The following is a 16,454-nucleotide window of genomic DNA, read 5'->3' on the forward strand; positions in this document are numbered from 1 at the left end:
GGAACATTTGCCAACCGCGCTATCGTCGCTCGCCTCTCGTATTTCTTGGCGCCGCCCGTCGAATTCACTTCGCTCGCGACGAAGCGAAGCGGCCGCGTCTTTATCTTGGACGGCACACCGCGCGGCAAATCACCGCCGGTATTGTGCGCCCGCGCTCACGTTATAACGCGGGCTCTAAAAAAGCGTACGGTGGCGGGAGCTGCAACTGCGCCGATCGTTCGCGATGTTTGGTTCGTGCCCCTCGGTCTCTGCGCCGCTGGGGGTGCAAGCCGCTCTCGAACCCCGATGGGAAGCTGTTGAGGCACGAGGTCTCTTTTTTTTGTAAAGAGAGACCTGGGGTTGTGAAGACGTCGTTGGGTGTGCAAACAAACTGGCACAAATAAATGCACGGCTTGTAAATCGTTCCATCGCCGTAACAAATAATTATACTTGCAAATAAACAAAAACATGCAAACCTTCCCTGGCGTAAACGCTGAACACAACGGGACAAATGCGAGCTTCGTTCAGGCCAAATAGACAACAAAAAACACGCGCAGTTTTGTTGTTGTTGCAGCAGGGCAGAATAGCCCAGAAATAGGTTGACAAAAAATAGCAGGGACCGTCGACGCGGGACGTCCACTCGACGTTTAAAGTCTCCCATCGCGGGGGCTGCGACGACGCCAGCACAACCACGAACCCCCCCCCCCGCCGCTCCCCCTTGGCGTTCCTTTGCGACGGCGACAATCGCCGACATTTAACGCTCCGTCCGACTGTAACCTTAAAGCCGGGGAACCTCACGTCAGCTGCTTCTGCTCCACAGGCCGTTTTTTTTCGCGCTCGCTTTGCTTTGCTTGCAGGGGGATGGCCAGAGTGGGCGGGAGAGAGAGAGAAAAAAAATCAATACGTCAGACAGCTGGGAAATATTATTACTCTTTAATTGGAGGAGCGAGGCTCCAGCCAGGCCCAGGAAACAATGGGGGGGGGAGGGAGGAGGAGGAGGTTACCGCTTGGCAGTTGGAGCGAGCGGATCGCCGCCGTGGTGCGACAGCCCAGACGCACTGCCGCCCAGAGCACGCGAGCGCCATTTGCGCCTCTCGCCATCTACTTTTGTCATGATCGCGATTAGTGTTATTGTAATCTTCTTCTTTCTCGTGGCTCGTGCAGATGCAGAGGACTGCGAGAGCAGGAGGAGGCGGCGGCGGCGGCTTGACGGGGCCTTCCTCCAGCAGTGGATTGATCGTGGCTAATGATGATGGTGATGGATCTGAGCCATGGGAACTGAGAACTTCCAGCCCCGGGAGTAGCGATGGGGATGAGAACCATCCGAGGCCTTTGCATCGGGGAGACATTTTTTTGTATGTTACGGTCGATAGGCAAAGTCGGGTGCGGTGGGGTAAAGTGTGGGTAACTCCCACCTCCCCGAAGCCCCCTCTCGTGTGAGGCTCTTCCACCAGCAGTGGCACAAACAAGCAAATGCAGCGCTGCGCCTTTACCTTTGTGGTATTCTGTGTAATCACCGCACGTCTGTGAGATGCAGGTGTATTTTTGACCAGGTGCTTGAGAGTGGCAGTTGCCAGATCACGGCCACTGCTTAAATTGTTGTTATTTTGCTATTTTAAACACCGTGTAATAATTGTTCACAACATCTGGCGCACGGCGACGTAAACCTTCGTGGATGAGCGCGGGGCGCTGTCGGGTTTCTTGCCAAGGGTGGTGGTGGTGGCTTTATTTGAGCCATTTAAGATCCGCGCGCCCACTGCCAGTAAAGTCACGGGCGAGGCGGTGGCTTTGCGGTCTTTGTTTTTGCCGATTGCCAGGTCTACCCCGGGCCACGCACCAGCATCTGTAACGAACGTCTCTGGCGCGTTGTTTTTATGTTTCACTACAAAGCCGCCGCCGACGAGTCGCGCGCTCGCCCCGCGCGCGACATTCAGCAACGTCGCATAATGAACGAGCGACGATCGCCGGCCGCGGTGGGGGGGGGGCGAATGTTGTCAAACATTATGACATCAAGGCGTCTTTTTTTTTTCAAAGATGTGTTTCTCCCCCCCCCCCCCTTATCATTTTCCCACCAATTATCTCCCAAATGTGATATCGACGTCAAAGCGCGGGGTGAAGCGGTCGTTTGTCACGCTGCTCCCAGGAGGTGGCCGAGCCTCCGTCGTCGTCCTGGGAAGAGGCAACGCAGAACTAGTCCCGAGCTCTCCCCGTGCGAGCCTCGGCGATGAGGGCGACACGCGACCGCGCTCCTCCAGAAGCCTCGTGGACAGCCGCTCGCTCGCTCGCTCTCTGCAACCGTCTGATAATGCAGGTTAAGCTGTCAGAGGCGAGATAAATCTTGACATTAATATTAATAGAGTGGAACTTCTCTTATCCGTGACTCCATTAGCCGCGACTCACGTTGTCCGCCGCAGCTGTAGGTTCCACAAAGACTCCGATAATTATCCGTTCCCAAAATCTTCCTATTTTAGGCAGCTGTCTGCAATTTCTGCAGATCAGTGGAATCAATGAATAGGGAATGTCGCGGGCAATAGAATCCGGAACATTCGGCCTCTAAATCAGCGCGGATAAGAGGAGTTATTCTGCAATTCACAGTTCCTTTGTCAAGCCACTGCTGGATGAAGCCCTCCCAATGTGTTGGTTTTGGGTGGGGGGGGGTTGTTTGCCCATACTTCACCACCCTGGTCAGCGCGGATGAATGAAACCTTACCTAAGTGTGCGTGATCAGGTTGCGATTTTTTTTGGTGAACCAAACGCATTTGATTACAAACGAATGCGCACGCTTTCAACATCTCCTGCAGCTGCACCGGTCGTTGGCTGCCACGGCGTGGTGGTGGCGCCGCGCCAAGTGCCACCGTACGATCCGCCCGTCGCCGCTACGCCACCGCTCCTCACTACTCCTCACCACTCCGCCACCGCTCCTCGCCGTCTTTCTCCCCAGCAGCAGCGACAACGGTGCCGACGACGGTGCGGCCCAAGTGGCCGGTAATCCGTGGCCCATTGCCCCGTGCTGATCCCCCCACGAAACGAACACACGGCGATCCCGTAAGCCAGCGTAATCTGAAATTGGTAGTTTTGAACGTAATTTGGTGCAGTAATTTGTAGGAGGGAAGGATTCGGCCTGGGTGGGAGTGGTGGGGGGCGGGGGGCTGCCCCCCCCCCCACCACCTTAATCTGACGTGATTGGTTTCAGGGGTTAAAAGAGCAGAGATGGCCACGGTCTAGGACAGTTCACGTGAGGGCAGTGGTGGTTGTGGAGGAGAAAAAAAAAGGTTAACAAACAAGCAGACAGACAGTCACACCAACAAAAGCCCCTTGGAGCTGCCTGTATTGAGTGGCCATCCTTTGTTGCGCTACCCCTGCCAATGCTGTCTGCTGCATGCCGGCCTCGAGTGCGTAAGCATCACACGCAGCCCACAGGCTTGTGCAACACGTGTGCCTTGATAGCAGGAAGGGCCTGGGTTCGATATCCGAGTGGGGCGCCTCTCTGGCGTGGAGTTTGCGTGCTCTTCCCCCACCCCCCCGCCGCCGTTCTGCACGGATTTCCTCCGGGATCTCCCCGCTTCTCTCGGCAGCACGCGGAGCGACGAGAAACCCCCGTGCTGGGAACGCGGCGTTTTCATTTTCTTTCAGGGGCTGAAGCAACGGAGGCCTCGGTGATGGCGGACGATGAGGTGGAGAGTGACGACACGCGACCAAGCCAAAGGTGGTCGGGGCACGCGGTACGAAATGTGACACGTAGAGAGACGGCTGCTGTGATGCAATGGTGAGCACGCTTGGCATTGCAATCCGGAGGATGCCGGCAGTTCAAGCTTAGTCTCGGATGACGCGAAGACCTCACTCGTGCTGAGATCGTCTTCGTGCCGTTTCGCGGATTATTTGGCAGTAATTATAACATAAGAACGAGATGATCAACTTCAATAAAAACCGAATGTCCCGAAGGTTCCATTGCTGTTGTGCCTGAATGTTTCATTGGCTGGCACACGTTGCACGGAGATTGACGCATTGTTTACATGACGACTTTGTTTTAATATCCAACCAGATGGCACAGTGGCGGACCCACTCAATTGACCGGAAGAAACCATCAAATCCCTGTCACAGATCAACTCAGCCCGTCATCCTCTGGAATCGTTAAAATGAGTACCAATTTGCAGAAAGTCAACAGTGATTATCGTATGGAGAGGCCGTGTTGCTGGCATTGGAATGCGGAGCTTCTGCCAAGGGCTCAGGACTGCCAACAGAGATGAGCGCCACCCAAGTAATGTTTCAACATCGAGACACTCGACGTCGTATGCATCATCTTTTTATAAAGATCATACAGTCATCATTCTTGGCAATTGTATAGTTACAATAGTTACCTGATGAAGGCCTCCCGAAAGATGCGTTCCACGTCCAGGTGTATTAGAATCATGATATTTATACTGGAGGATGAGCTATAAAGCTCTTTTTCACATGTCCAGTAAGGATACAGTAGGTGGTAAAGGCAAAGGCGCAGTCCTGCAATTCCTTTGTTCACACCACTGCTGGCGAAGGAGCCTCCACCCAGAGAGCCCCTCCGGAGAGTATTTTGATCTTCTCTTCCACGTTGGCCCGATGTCTTTGAAGAAGGTGACAGCACCCACACTTTACCCCACCACACGCAAACCTGCGTATTGACTAACTCTAAGGCGCAGCTATATACACACACGCGGAAAGAAAAAAAATATCAACTATGAAGGCATCCGTTGAGCAAATTCCGACATCCGCTAAGGACCTCTGGGCGTTTTTAAAGACGATACCGATGTTTTGGGCCTTTCTCGGGAGAGCGACGCCGAGATGGGACACTCGTGGCAACCGATATGGGCTGGGCAGTGATTGCGAACTGGGCAGACTGCCAAGCGCCGGGTGCCCAGAGTCAAGAGAGAACGCGGGCCCCGCTGAAGCCGCGCGTCACGACAGGGAATTCAATAAACGAGGCGCGCACGCGACCAAAAGGGGACTTGTTTGGGTTGTTTTTGTTTGTCTCCTCCCGTCTACAAAGAGTCGGTGACTTGCACAATGCCTTTTTGGGCTAAAAAGGTTACCATGTAGAGTTGAGAGAAGGGAAGTCTTTCCATGCAGGCCGCGGGCTTTCAAAGACAACTATCTCTCGGTTGGAATAAATGCAGTGATATCAATCGGGCATTATTGTCTTTTATTTTCGAGTTGGCTTATTCATGCCATTGACGTAGACGGATGAGAGTGCGTGGAGATTCGGTGTCTCGTCTTTTGCGAGGCAGAGACCGCTGTGGCGGTCGGAATTTTGGGACGCGTATTTGAATGCAGTTGCGGGGTGGCGGTGTTTGTTTTGTGATTGGAGATACTGCTTTGGGCTATGACACAGGCACGTCGTGACCTCATCTTGATTACCATGCCGTTGTAGACATCAACTCTTTATGACTAACAACAGCCACGTATCTTATCTTGCATTAAAAAAGGTACCTGCGTTTACAATTGTCAGTCATCATAAAATATCTGTTTTATTTCTGTGCCTGTATATGCTGTTTGTCTTTATGTTAGCACGGTTGGCACCTCCGATTAGCACGGTTGGCCTACGTACGGTGCGAAAGAAGTTCAACTTAATACATCGGCCATGAGCTATCCACTGCTCTGCCAAGGCCTCCTGAAGCTGTCACCGTCTGTCACTCCTTTGCAATGTGACAATCCATCAAAAACACATCTTCCATTCGAGCTGATTGTGTCGCTCCATCTCCGCGTGCGCGCGTCCTCTCGGCCGAGCTCTCCTTGGGCCATTCTCGTGCTCTGTGTCCTGCTCAAGCACCACTTGAGATGGCCTGAAAAGTGGCCACAATGTCCCTGACCTTAGCTGCATCGCTCAGAGTCATTGAATAATGCGTGCCGAGCAGCAGCCGTTTCTGCTGCAGGAAAGACAAAAACCCGTGAATTTTTTTTATCTGAGCTCGCGCGATGCGCAACCCGGCCACGTGGCATGGTTGGTCGAGAGCTGACCTCACAATTGTAAGGTCGCGAGTTCAAATCAGAGTCAGGGGTCAGTTGAGACCATCATCCCTCCGGGGGTTGTAAAAATGCGTACCACTTTTTGGGATGGCAACATCGATCAGGCTGTTGCGTGGCCGGCCCCTGCCATGGTACTGTGGAAATTCCACCTTCTTACCCACCGAAGGTGGAGTTACGTGGCAACGGGCGACGCCACTTTTATGTGAACAGAGAAATATTACATTTTTACTAAATGTACTTGATCTGAAAGTACAAAAGAGCCACAATTGTCCTTAAAAATACGAAATATGGAATGTTGAAATCCAAAATTCTTCCCGAATAGGTGCATAAGTGTAAAGCCAGGAACTATCCCACGCCCACGCTCACAAAAGATGTCCCTAAGCAGTTACCTGAGGGCAGCTTAACCTGCTTTCTCTTGGCTCTAGCGTCACACCCTGTCCGAAAAGCACCAATTATCAAATCTACGATGTCAAACTTGGGTTCAACGCTCTTCAAAACTTCCCGATGCTCGTTTTATTAGTCCTAGATTTAAAAGTTTAAAAAACGCTTTTACTGAACTAAAAACTAAATTACTTTTTTATTTTACAAGGTAAGGCCCACTATAGCTTTCTTTCAGAAGCTAACTGGACACAACTGATAGCCCAACGAAGTGGCTTATCGTGTGGAAATTTATAGCAACCAAATACTCTAAACGCGTGATGTTGATTCTAAATGTAGAGGAGAAAACCGGAGGAACCGGAGAAAAATCGATACGACCACGGGGAGAGAGACACGCAAACTCCAAATTTACAGCAGGCATCAGGGTCGGGATCGAACCCATGACCTGTATACCAGGTGAGGTAGTTCACATCTCGCCACTTGTAATGTCCCTCGATTTTGGGAGGTCGAAATTTTCATTTTATGATTTTTGTTTGTTTTTTGGCACCCTCGATAGCCTCCAAATACCGCACAACCCTTAATAGGCCGACATTCCAAAGCAAAAGAGGTCAAAATGTTAGTAGATTATTTTAGACTCGACTATATTTATGCCAAATTGTAGCTTTCTTGCTCTTCGAGAACATCAGTAGAATTTGCATGTTACTCACATCAGCGTAATTAGATTGACCACGCGTGTATACATTTTGTATTTTACTGTCAACGTGAACATCTGAATATTTGTTGTCTCGCGTTAATTTTAACTATGCTCTGATTGGCTAAAGCCCCAGAGGTCATTGGGATCACTGTGTCCAAAAATACGTTTTATTTTTATTTGGCCTTATCCACTCGGCTAAAGGTCAGGTGACCATGTGGTAATTATTTGTTAAATTGTCATTTAATGAGAATATTCTACCCGTGGCTAATGCTGTGTGTGTATGCGTGTAGTTTTACACGCGTTTCCACCATCATCATCCATCACCTTAACCTTGTATACAAGCAGCAGTCTATAATACAAAAGTGAAAAATATCGCCCGTGCAACCTCAACAGGGCTGTTAGGAGCAAGCTTTGTTAGCGAGCATCTATTGAGGCCGCCACTGACCCAGAGCCACGCCCGGCCACCTTTGTCTTCCCCAGGGCTCGTGTTCTGTGTTATAACACGCGCACGCAGACGCATCTGGACGAGAGCAGCGTGGCGTGTTGCTGGATGAGTGGCTCACGCCCAATTAACGCACCATGAGCAAGCACCCATCCCCCATCACCAATCCCCCCTACCTCCCTCTCCCCCTCCTCTCACATCCATGCTGCTGCCGTGTGCACCCTTCCCAGCCGTACACACGTACAGTTCTCTCTCTCTCACACACACACGGACAGAGATCCTGCGAATAGTAATAATAATACTGTTAGATTTGGGGCTGCTCTTGTTAGTGAGCACCTGTTTAAGGTCAGAATGGCGTGCGAGGCCGGGCGAGTACTGATGCGTTTTACACACCGCACGAGGTGGTCATTTAAGGCTGAGTCGACTTCGCGGAGCCCCGGGGTTGGTTCTGATGTCACTCGCCACTGATGTCAGCCGTGGCCGGGAATCGAACCTGGTTACAGCGGTGAGTGAACCACTCCCCCGTCAAGCCTCAATAGACCGTTGGGGAAAGTGTTGTTAGCGAGCACCTATGAAGGCCCGGCACATGACAAGTTGATTCTCTCTGGTCCATACCAGATGTTCCAAAAGGGTTCCACGTCATACCACGTGCCACAACTTGCCCTCTGCGTTTAAAATGCATGTACACACAGTGGGGAGATGGAGCAATGAAATCCGTTAACGTGTAGGTGCTGGATGGGTTTAATTGGATCGCAGGATCGTGAGAGGTGGTGGCGAATTGGGGGGTGGGGGGGCAGGAGAAAGGTCTTCATCCAGCAGTGGATTGACCATGGCTGATGATGACGATAATGCTGGAATTCAACTGGTCGAATTGTGCCGCCACGTGATGGATGGTGTGGCATATCGGCCTGAACTTCTCAAGCTCGTGTGTGCCGGCACTATTCAGAACATTTCCTATTCCCCTTCCACGTTGTCTCCGCAGAAGCGGAACGACAGCACGAATAGTCTTCATGCCGGCAACTTCCACATTCACATTTCCACCGCTGGATATAAATTTATATACCGCGTGCGTCTAGTTTGTTGTCCTTCCCCGCGCTTCCGATTAGCACGGTTGGCTACGTACGGCGCGAAAGAAGTTCAACGGCGCATATTATTTTAAATCACAGTACCCAGTGGTGTGCATGGTGCGTAACGTAGCCGCCTCCTCCTCCTCTCCGTGCGCACTCATCACCCTCTCTCACACCTCGCTCGCCCTCTCTCACACCTCGCTCGCCCTCTCGCTGCTCATCACAATAGCTTCCTCCCTCTCTCCCTCTCTTCATCCCTTCTCTCCCCCCCCCCCCCCCCCAGGTGTCGTTTGAAGGTTAGCGTGACCTCCGACCTCTCTCCGGACCGTGGAGTAGACGTCCGATGACCATCCATCTTACGACCTCGTGGCTGACAAGCGCGCTCCGCGGCGGCCACTCTCCAGCGCGAGCGCGTTCCCTATTGATGTATCGATCCCCGCAGCCGCCGCCTCCTCCCTCCTCCTCCTTCGTATTCTTCTTCCCCGCGAGCGCAACGCTTTTACGCCATCGAATCCCAGGCTCAGCCCGGCAAATACTGCGCGCGTCGCCTCCTGCCTCCGTGCTAGAAGCGTCCCCCCCCGACCGCTCGCTCCGCCCATCCCCTCTTCAATCGCGCACCTTCCTCGTTCCTTCCATCCCAGGCAGCACCATCGTCAAATCCTCCACTTTGCTGCCCGCGTAGCCAGGACAATGCCACGCGTACGAACCCGTTGTACAAAGGCTACGCATACCCCCCCCCCCCCCCCCCAGCACGCCGTGTAGCCTCGACAGACCTTTGAGGCAAGTGGCTGTTAGGGAGCAGCAGCACCTATGGAGGCTACCGGCACTGTGGCACACACGGGTGGCCAGCACCACGCATGGCCGCCTCTGTCTCCCAAGTGGCGATGTTTACACACCGCACCAGGTACTCGTTTTTTTTAGGCTGAGTCGACCTCGGGGAGGCCCAGGGCCGGTTCAGAAAATCGTCACTGGTTTTGGCGTGACTCGGTTCGTCGCGCAGCGCGCTAACCGGTACACTACCGCTCCCCGCTACACAACGTGGTTACACACACACACGCGAGAAAATACGTGCCATGCACACGTGTGCACATGTACGTGAATTCATCATCCGTGCACACACCCGGGGCGAATTCACACGCTCGCGCGCGTGTACACACGAGGATTACTCACTCGCGCACACGTGCACAAAGATCCCCAGTATAGCCTTAACAGACTGTTGGGGCAAGTGCTGCACACGCACGCTCATACAAGCCAGTGACACACGCGCGCGCACATAGAGGCAGGCACGTACACTCTCATGTACACAGACACCCGTACACTCGCACGCTCACCCACCCCTTCGCACACACGCACACCCACACACCAATCACCCACCTATTCACACACACACACCCACTTACTCATGCGTACACACACACACATATACTCACCCACTTACCCACACAAAGACAAAGATCCCCCATGTTTTGCCTGAACAGACTGTTGGGGCAAGTGCCGTTAGCGAGCGCCTATGAAAGCCGCCGTGACGGCACACGAGGCGGTGGGTGGCCAGGACCATTCCCGGCCGTCTTTGTCTCCCTAGTAGCGATGTTTAGACGCCGCACCATACACTCATTCGAGGCTGAGTCGACCCGGGGGAGGCCCAGGAACGGTTCAGATAATCGTCACTGGCGTTGGTCGTGAGCGGCAATCGACCTCGGGTCGCCGGGTTCGTAGCGCAGCGCGCTAACCGCTGCGCCACCGCTCCCCACGCGCACGCACGCACGCACGCGCCGACCCACGGCACTCACCCAACCACCAGCCCGGCCACTATTGTTGGACCGAACAGAGCCAAGTGACAGGCCCTGCACCATTTTGGATGTATCTCCTACGGAGGTTCCATTGTTATCTGAGCACCTCCTCAGCTATCCCCATCGCATGAATTCGCCTTGTTGGAATTTCCTAGCGTTTAGTGCGCACCGCTCTTCACCGCCTGCTTACTATATTACACTGTTAAGTAATAATGATGGCCGTGTTTATAAAATTATTGCTATTTTAAAATGTTATTTTGCTTTTTAAAGCATCACTATTATTCAAATATTATTATTTGGAATTAAATATACGTATTTTGTATCTAAATACAGTTACGTTATGATTGAATGTAACTATTTGTTGGCATATTTAAATGCATTGTTTAATCAGTGCCTACCTGCATGTGTGTGTATACGTGTGTATGTGTGTGTATATGTGGGGAGCGGTAGTGTAGTGGTTAGCGCGTTGCGCTATGAACCTGGCGACCCGGGTTCGATTCCCGATCACGGCCAACACCGGTGACGATTATCTGAACCGGTCCTGGGCCTCCCCTAGGTCTACTCAGCCTTAAAGTAATGCCTGGTGCATTGTATGTAACATCAGCACTGGGGAGACAAGCCGTGCCGGCACTTGCCCCGACAGTCCGTTAAGGCTAAAGGTGCATCTTTGTCTTTACTTTTGAGCGCATCTTGTCCTAAATATCCGAGCTGCTGTTTATTTGCTGCTGCTGCTGCTGCTAGGAGCGGTGTTCTCCGTGTGGCACTAATTGCTGGCGGAATGCAATGTGCGAACACAATTTCACGTCGGGGAAATGCCAGGATTTGACATTATGAATTAATCCCCTGTCGCCTTTGCAGCTGCGTGCATTACACTGTGCGCTGACTAGCGCTGAAGGCTTCGTCAGAACTGCAAGGTAAAAATATATACATATTTTGTTTTCACGAGGTTTAAAATATGTAGAGGTTCGGGTTACCTCCGATTAGCACGGTTGGGTACGTACGGTGCGAAAGAGGTTCAGCATAGATGCATACATACGTGTTGTTTCGGGTGATATTACTTTTGTAAGCGCGAAGACACATTCATTGATTAGTCTTTTTTGTAAATTATCCGAATTGCTGGAAAAAAACTGTCCAAAATTGTCTTTTTAAAAATTACAATATTCCAATTGTTGAAACCTGAATCGCATACTTAATACATACAGTGTCGTCTCTGTCTATTGAAATTCGCATTTGTAACCGAGACGGGGAAGATTATATTTTGAAAGCGAACCCCACTATTTGGACCGGGGTCTTACAATATATCGCAATTTTATTTGTAATTATCATTTTTTCATTTGGGCAGTGGACCCTGGGAGTTACAATACCCTTGAGATGACCACAGTAGAGTCTTGATGCCTATGTTTGGTGGATGCAGTGGCATGCTTGAAATGGAGCTATCAACCTGGCTTCCCGTGTTCGAGTCCCGGTCACGGCTAACGTCAGTGGCGGGTTAATATCTGAAATGGCCCTAACCCCCTCCCCCCACCCCACCTTCACCGACGTGCAACTGACCAGCATGGAGAAGTATGGTCGACAACTGACAACGCCGTGTGTGTGAGGAGGCAATCATCCATTGGTGGATTGAAGTTTATCTCGTAATGACTTTATTTGCGCGTTCCGCACAAACTCCGCCACCTGACTCCCTGATTAGGCATCCAGCCCCCTGGTTTTAAAGTCGCCTCCACCCTCCTCCCCGTCCGGGCGCGGTCGTGACGGCGGCTCGGGGCGGTGTTGGGGGAAGGAGCGGATGAGATTGCTTCTTCATCGCCACGTTATTTTACTTGTTATTTTTGCCAGGTGAGGCCCACTGAGCTGCTGTGTAACTCTCTCTTTCTTTGAGAAGCGACCTGGCGATCATAAATGATAGCTCAACGAAGCGGCTTCTCATCGCGTGCACATTGACGGCAGCCGAATAATCTAAACGCGCATTGTTTCTAAATGTGGAGGGCGAAAACCGGCGGGCCCGGAGAAAAATTCCCAGCGACCATTTATATTATTCCTGTCCCATTGTTATTGTACTTGTTAGTATCACGTTCGTTTGTCCAGAAAAGCCTTTGAGTCTCGTGACTTTTTCAGCAGCGCCCTGCTTTATTTTTCGCGGTAGGGGGCCAATGCTTGCCGTCTGTGATTCCAATCGAGTACCGTTATTTGCGGGTGGCTCTGTTTAAAATTGGGACCATGATGCCGGCACACAGTGGCCTACTCTTGCGAATGGCGTCAATGGATCTCTTTAACGGTCCGCGCGTGAAGCAGGCGGCGCTCAATCTGTTTGGTTCACACCCCCCGCGGTAAGAACGAGTCGCAGCCGCTGCATTCTCGAAACGTGAGCCTCTGCAGCAGCAAGCGGCTCAAAACACACCAAGAAGTAAGTCTCTCAATACCAGCAGACGGGACTGAGCTGCGTGTTAAGCATTGCCTTGAGAGGTGTATAGTCTTATTATCGTGCATACACAACTGACAAAAGCTTTAAATGTCGCGGGAAGACAAACAGATCCATAATAGAGTTTATTTTGGATTGGATCGCGTAAATATGTGTCGTTAAACCCGCCACCGCCCGACACAGCCAATTAGTAAGGTTTGTCACAAGACGAACCGAATTCCCATGACAGCCACCTCAAAAAGAGGACGATCCTGGGGAAGAAAATCGCACGACGGTGGGCAGCCTCCCTGACGAAGCCAGGAACAGAAGGCCACGCCTGTGGCACACAGCAAGTGAAGGGCCTACAGGAGAGCGCACCTCGTTAAAGCACTGTCTGAGTGCAGTAGTGGCTCTGCGTGATCGCCGTTAATTTACTTTGCAACGAAAGCATTCAATCCGTAATCAAACAGCGCCCATATGGTGGTGGTGGCGCTGCCGCCATCGTGTTGCGGTGGTTAGCGCGCGCCACTGTATTTGAGAGATCGATTCGCTGGCACGGCCGACACCAGCGGTGCTTGATATCTCAACCGGCACAAAAGCTCGCTTCGTCCGTACTGCCAACGCGCGTTAACCAGCATGGTGAAGTATGGTCAAACGAACCCTATAAACGAAAGGCATTGGGAAGCCTTCATGCAGTGGGTTTACAACAAGGCTGTAAGGTTTATATATTATATGACTCCGGTCGGATGTGAGAGGTCAACTGTGATTGTTCTAGGTACTAACTTGACCCGGCTATGGAAATGTGGAATGATCACCACTGGCTCACGGCTATCAACACAGACCCATTTTGACTCTACATTGATTGCCCTATCTTGTTTGAGTGGGACGTCGCTGACTCCTCGTTTAGATACAACAACACCACTACGCTCGAGAACCGTCAGCCAGGTTCATTCCGCGCTAGCCCAGCTACGTTGAAGAGCACTTCAACTCATCATCTGAAGGCCACAGTCAAGGGTCAACTCAGCCATCACTCTCTGGGGGTCAATAAAATTAGTACCACTGTGGGAATTCGACAGCAGCCGCTCAATGGAGGCACTGGGCCCTCTGCCAGAGGCACGTGTAATTCCTGCCACAGGCTCGGAGCTGTCAGCAGAAATGAGTTGACGAGGACTTCTTGTTCCTGGGTGGCGAAAATAGTGTACCGCTTTGTGGCAAGTGAACAAGCGGTTGTTTTGGAGATCTACTGGCCCCCAGCCATATGAATGTGGAATGTTTACCACTGGTGTCCATGTTTGTTAAGTGTGGCTGCACATTGACAAAAGCCTGTACATTAATAATAATGCCATCATATATGATCCATAATAGAGGTTTTTGGGGTTAGATCGTGCATATATAAATGTGTCGTTAAACCCGCCACCAAACGACACAGCCAATTAGTAAGGTTTGTCATGTAAACAGAACATGCCAATTCGTTACTAGTTCAGCACACTGGTTGTGTGTTGGAGAGTGAACCCACAACATTTACTATTGTAAATGGCTGTGTCTACATTTACTATTGTAAATGGCTGTGTCGTTTGGATAATACTGGTCGCGAAAGCCTACTGCGTGTTAACCCCATCGTATATTTAATATTACATTGCACAGAAATTAAGTCAAGGAATGGAACGCGTCCAGGAACACGTCCATCGGGGAGATGGAGCGACGGATTCCGTTCACGTGCAGACGCTGGGTGGATTGTTTGCATCGCAGAATCGTGAGAGGTGGCAGTGGCTCTGGGAGGCTTTCGTCCAGCAGTGGATTAAGCATGGCTTACGAATATTATGAAGTCGACGAGCACACACACACACAAAGATAAAGATCCCCCCCCCCCCCCATATTCTTAAGAGATGTTGCAGCAAGCGCTGTAAGCGAGTAGCGCCTATGAAAGCTGGCACGGCACACGAGGGAGTGGGTGGCCAGCACCACGCCCGACCGCCTTTGTCTCCCCAGTGGCGATGATGACACCCCTCACCAGGTACTCAACTGTACAGACAAAGATCCCCCGTACAGCCTTAACAGACTGTAGGGGCAGACACACACAGACACACGTGAACAGACCATCACGTGGGTCCACGCCGCGCCGCCGACACTCGCACACCAACAACAACACGTGCGCAGGTGATCGCGGTAGATCCTCTCCACGGCGGTAGTGGTTGGGAAGGAGTTTGGATGGCTGGCAGGAGAAGAATCGTGGGGGTAGGGGGTGGATAGTGGGGGAGGGGGATAGTGGGGGTGGGGGGGGTTCAGGAGACAGAACAAAAAAGGCTTCTCTCTCTCTGTAGGAGATGCGCAGGGATTGTGCGCGTGGGGGTCTCTGAGCGCCCAATCGATGTCAGTAATTAGTTTGGAGGCCTTCCAGCGCGGCGGGCTGTGGGCTGCCACGCTCACAGTCTCGTGCGTGAGCATCTGCAGAGGTGCCTCCGAGAAATACATGGCGCTTGCGTGATGGGGGATCGTCCCAAGATCTATTTTTTTTCTCTCTCCCGCCGCTGCTGCGATGCCGCATTACAGCCAAACCACCAAAATGAAGAAATGGACCCCTCGTGAAACGTTTACCTCGTAGGCGGATTCCAATGGCGCGTTCTCAATTCGGAGTCGCTGTCCTTTGTTTCAGCGAGCGAGAGCTCGTAGAGGATTTTTATTCTTGAATTTACGTTTGCTGTGCAATGCGAATTTACATCGTGGCGCAAATACACGATTACAGCAGCTCAGTCCTACCTTATCGCCATTTTAGTGTGACGCCTCACATTTGTGCCTCTCTCCTCCGACGTACAAACTAGACGTCTGGCCGGCCTGGAAGAGTAGGCCAAGCATCCTCTGTAGGCGTTCCCTCGAGCAACCTCGAGTGGAAACCCTTCCGCCAGCAGTGGCGAGTAAGTTATTGCGGGGCTGCACCTTGACCTATTACAAAATAAACTCAATAACAAATTGACTAAATATCCCAAGCGTAAACCTCGTGGGCGCAAAAAAATATATATAATAGAGCGTCTTGAGATTTAGCGAGGCTTTCCTGGACAAAACAAAGGGCATTTTACTTATGTAAGTACCGGCAGTTATGTTTTATTTCACCCGTTAAGTTGTGGGTAATAATGACGCGGCACATAATGGCCTTCTTCAGTGACGATATCCGCGGTGTTTAACATCGGCCATATAGCGCAGCAGCGCGCTCTTTAGCGATTCACTCGAGAAATGAATGGGCGTCCGTGGGAATTGAAGCATCGACTCCGTGCGAGCTGACCCGGTGAAGACGCCACTGATCACTTGAGCAGCCGGCCACTTAACGGTGTAGCACGATCGTGCGAGCGACATCGCTTCGGAATGGACACAACGACTCGGAGGACGTGAAATACTGACGTAGGTGACGGCGCTAAATGCTAAATGACTGCCACCCACCGGACATTGTGAATTCAACAAAGGCTTCCCATTATTTACCCCCCCCCCCACCCCCGTTCACTCAGTAACTGTGAAAAAGCAAATACTACTACCCATGCAAGGCAATTGCATGGCATTTCCTTTGCATTTTCTTTATCTTATATTTGCAAGGATAGGGTGCAATTGAGGACCGTATATGAACACCCAGAATGGTAGCTTACCACGTAAAATCAAGCCGGAGTGTGTGATTGCTCAAGAGAGCCATGCAGCATTGCTGTACCGCATGTGCAGAGTTGTG

General features: G+C 51.6%; 1 long non-coding RNA gene across 1 annotated transcript; it reads left to right on the forward strand.

The window, feature by feature from the left end:
- Window positions 1–379: 379 nt before the first annotated feature.
- LOC142924414 (uncharacterized) lies at window positions 380–3,925 on the forward strand. Its single transcript, XR_012941621.1, has 2 exons — window positions 380–2,964; window positions 3,613–3,925. It is a non-coding gene; the product is annotated as an uncharacterized LOC142924414 (long non-coding RNA).
- The last annotated feature ends 12,529 nt before the right edge of the window (window positions 3,926–16,454 follow it).

Source organism: Petromyzon marinus, chromosome 13 (assembly GCF_048934315.1).
Source record: "Petromyzon marinus isolate PM22_M1 ecotype Great Lakes invasive population chromosome 13, UKy_Petmar_22M1.pri1.0, whole genome shotgun sequence".
Taxonomy (NCBI): domain Eukaryota; kingdom Metazoa; phylum Chordata; class Hyperoartia; order Petromyzontiformes; family Petromyzontidae; genus Petromyzon; species Petromyzon marinus.